The following is a 3,922-nucleotide window of genomic DNA, read 5'->3' on the forward strand; positions in this document are numbered from 1 at the left end:
TTCAGTCTTTTCTCTGTTGATAAGAATGTTGTTTATTGGTCCAGTGGTGAGGATTTTTGTTTTCTTGACATTGAGATGCAACCCATACTGAAGGTTGTGCTCTTTGATCTTCATCAGTATCAAGTGTAGTATTCTGCTAAGCCATTGTAGTTTTTGCACATACATGTTGCATTTCTGGCTGATAATGCAGGAAATTTTGCAACACTACACTGTTGAACAAGGTTGTATCTATCACTTTAAATGGCATCAATATCAATGTCATCATCCTTGTTGTCAGACTGCTCAGTTTCAACTTTAGGAACATTGGCAGTCTTCGAATACGCTACCTCAATAGTCTCATCTCATCTCCTCACCGCCAGAAGATTCCTCCTCTGCCTCCATCAACCACTTTCTGAATGGTCCTGCTTTGAAATGAATCTCTTTGGCACGTCTTTGAGACATATTTTTCAGAAGCCTTTTCTGACTAGCTGATGATGACCTCTACCAGAAGGCCTGTGTTGCACACATTTCAGGATGTGTGGAATGTTGGAGATGACCTGAGCCTGAAGCACATTCCAAACCATGAAGCAGATACCCCTGGAATCTTTTGTTTTTGTAACAAAATCATTGGAAATGGCTTCTGTATTTCTTGATTTGTTCCCTAATCTTCTCGTTAAAAAGAACTCCAGTCAAAACAAGAGGGGCCATGGCTTTTATATCAGCAACAATTTCTTTGTCAGATGAATTAATAGTGCCCTCTTCTTTGTTTTTCTTAACAAAATCAAACAGAATGTTGACCCACTCTTTAATGGTCTTCTCAGATCATCATTGAAGGTCAGAACGTTTGTAGGTGGCTGATTTCATCCATTCTGTGCCTCTGCACATCCTCAGTTGTATCTTCCTTCCAGCCGTCCTCCTCCTCTTCTCCCACAGCATGGGGAGGACTGATTTCATTTGGAGAAGGAGGTGGTGGTGCTTCACTGCTGGACACAGAGCCACTTTCCTTGTCTTAGCCCTTTCTGTTGTCCTTTTCCTTTTCTTTCTTTCCTGTACTACCACTGTTCTCAGGTAGGTTTTTGAGAATGATGGTGCAGAATTCATGATGTATATCAAGCATGCCTTGATAGCCACAGGCTTTACAAGAATTTCCTATTATTTGCTTCTTTGGACTGTCATGCAGATCTGTTTCAGGATCCTCACACTCAAGACAGAGAACAAATTTTTTAATGAATCCATCCAACATGCAGCTTAAGCATCTCGTGAGATCCATGGACAATGTAATAGTTATTCTTAACATCAAAGGATATTTTGTGGGATACGTTCGAGGCCAGTTAAGCACTTTTGTAACATCAGCCATGCAGACTATAACTGTCTTGATTCCATTTACTTTGCCCTCAACCTTGACAATCAGACCAGGCATCTTTTAGAGATAGAACTGGTCTGACACTTTGTAGTTGACATTGACAGACATTTTGGCTTATTAGTGGCTTTATCAATAAGATAGAGATCTTTGCAACTTTTGGTATCTTCTGTTTGGGAAAGGAGGGATGACATAAATGACTGTAAGAGTTTTCGGTCTCTGACCTGAAAACATTTATGCTACTGTAAGCTTCTTGCCTGTATGCTGTGTTTCCCCAATACAGGTACTAATGGCTTAGCAAACAGCTTATTGTGATCAAATAAAGACATATGAAGCATGGTACATGATCACCAGTGTCTGGGGCAGAGGCAGGTAGTCGGGCGAGGAGTGGAAAGGCATGTGATGCTGTCAAGCATGGAAGGAGTCCCAACAATGTCCAGGGTCCATGCCCATCAATGCCAGAGGTGGCAACTTTCAGAGTGCTGTGAGGTGTGGTGGCTGGTCCACCAACACTTCCTGTCTCTGGGACATTGTGGTGGTATTGTATTTGTATTTAATTGGTGATTGCATGCTAATGTGTTCTTGAGCTCTCACCAACGATTCTCTCTGGGTGCAATTAGAGAATGGAAGTGTTTGAACCATTCTCCATTTGTGCAACTCAGTTTAGGTTGAGTTTGGATGGTGTTGGCTGATGTCTATCATTGATCAGGTGGTATACGATAAACTGGTATTAACTCTTGCCAATACCAAGGTGGAGCTGTAGAGGTTATGGTTGTGACTGGGCTGTATGGGCATGGTTGCTGTCTCTTGTCAGGTGGGAAAGAGGAGGATGTTTCCATCCCCACATACGCACAAGAAAACAAAACAGAATAAACAAACAAGCAACCAACAATGGAAAGAGAAGATATTAAAGTGAAAAAAGAAATTAAAACAGGCAGCAATAAGGAAAAAAAAGGTGAAAAGAGGGACAGGAAAATGGAGACATAGAATAGAAAAAATAAGAGAAAATAAAAGGAAGAAAAAAAATTCTTGGAAAAATTAGGGAGAGGGAAGATGAAAAGAGAGAGTAGAGTAGCATAGAAAGATCAAAAGAAAAAATGAAGAAGAATAGAGGAAATGAGAAACAAGAAAAGAAGGAAAAACAAAAATGGAGCTAGGATAAAATTCAAGGGAATGGAAAGAGAAGAAGGAGAACAAAGAATAAACAAACACTAACAACAAAACAACTCAAGATAAAAAACAAAAACAAAAGCCAGTGCAGCTGTTGGATCTGGAGAGGAGTAAACTCTGGGGGACTCTTGCCAGCCTAACAGTTCATGAGGAAGGGATATGACAACAGAGTTCCTGTCCCTAGATGGAGTTCCTATAGGCCTATGTGTTAGCTATGTTCAGGGCACTCTTGAAATGTTCTTTTTGATGATGAATGTGCCTCCATTCCCCTTGAATTTGTTGTTCCCGGTATAGTAAACCATATGACTGTCAGATTCAAAATGGTAAATATCAGTCCATTTCAGTTCACTAAAAACATGTCTAGGATATCAATGTCTATGCATTCCATTTCATTTTTGACAACTTATAATTTTCCTAGATTCATACTTCGTACATTCTTTGTATCAATTATGAATGGATATTTGCAGTTATTTCTTCTCATTTTGAGTTGTGCCCACCAATAAATGAAGGCCCTGAAAGCTTTTCTTCATTCAAGTCATCATGGTCACCTCTATTTTGAAGAAGCAGCTCTTCCCCAGTCATATTTTTAATGCCTTCCAACCTGAGGGCTCATCTTTCTGACACTATATCTGATAATGTTTTGTTGCCATTCGTACGTAAGGTTTTCTGTGGCTAAACATTTCAAAGTAACCGCCTCACTTTCTTCCTAGTCTGTCTTAATGTGGAAGCTCTGTTGAAAGCTGTTCACCATGGGTGACCTTGCTGACATTCAAAATACCAGTGACATAGCAACACACAAGCCACAAACTGACAGATCAGTGGTGGCACTACCAATTAGAGTCTGACAAGACTTTTGTTTTCCACTTAGCATTTTATTGGACTCCTGGTGTGGTGCTATAGAATAAACACTGGACTGCAAACCATAAGATCAGCAGTTCAAACCCACCAGGTACTCCTTGGAAACTTTATACAGGATTGCTATCAGAATCAATTCAATCACATTCCACAAAACAGCATTTTATTATTTAAATAACTTTTTTATTTAGTTAGATATCAGTTTCTAAAATCAAAATCACTCTTGTGCATGCATAAGAAAAGGATATGATAGGCAAAAGAAATCAGCTAACTAGTCCTAAAACTTCTTTACGTTCTGAGTCTAACTTCCCTGTTGGATTCAGACTCCTTGATGCTTTTCCACACACTTTTCCACTCTCAGGGACATCAGTGAGTTCTTTAAAAGATTGCTCACTTGTTTCCAGAATTCATTTCCAAGCCTCAGATATTCAATCTGTAAATTTTATTTCAGGTGTTTTCTTGCTTCATGTATGATTGATCATCATTTTGCCCTTTTGTCAGGAAAAAAAATTTTTTTCATAGTTTTAGCTACTTGTGGGGATCTTCTTTCTTTTGGTT

The 3,922-nt window shown here is 39.3% G+C and overlaps 1 pseudogene; it reads right to left on the reverse strand.

The window, feature by feature from the left end:
* Positions 1-236: 236 nt before the first annotated feature.
* On the reverse strand, positions 237-1,450 carry LOC102828959 (annotated as a pseudogene).
* Between the last annotated feature and the right edge of the window lie 2,472 nt (positions 1,451-3,922).

This window comes from Chrysochloris asiatica, unplaced genomic scaffold, assembly GCF_000296735.1.
Source record: "Chrysochloris asiatica unplaced genomic scaffold, ChrAsi1.0 scaffold00138, whole genome shotgun sequence".
Lineage (NCBI taxonomy): Eukaryota > Metazoa > Chordata > Mammalia > Afrosoricida > Chrysochloridae > Chrysochloris > Chrysochloris asiatica.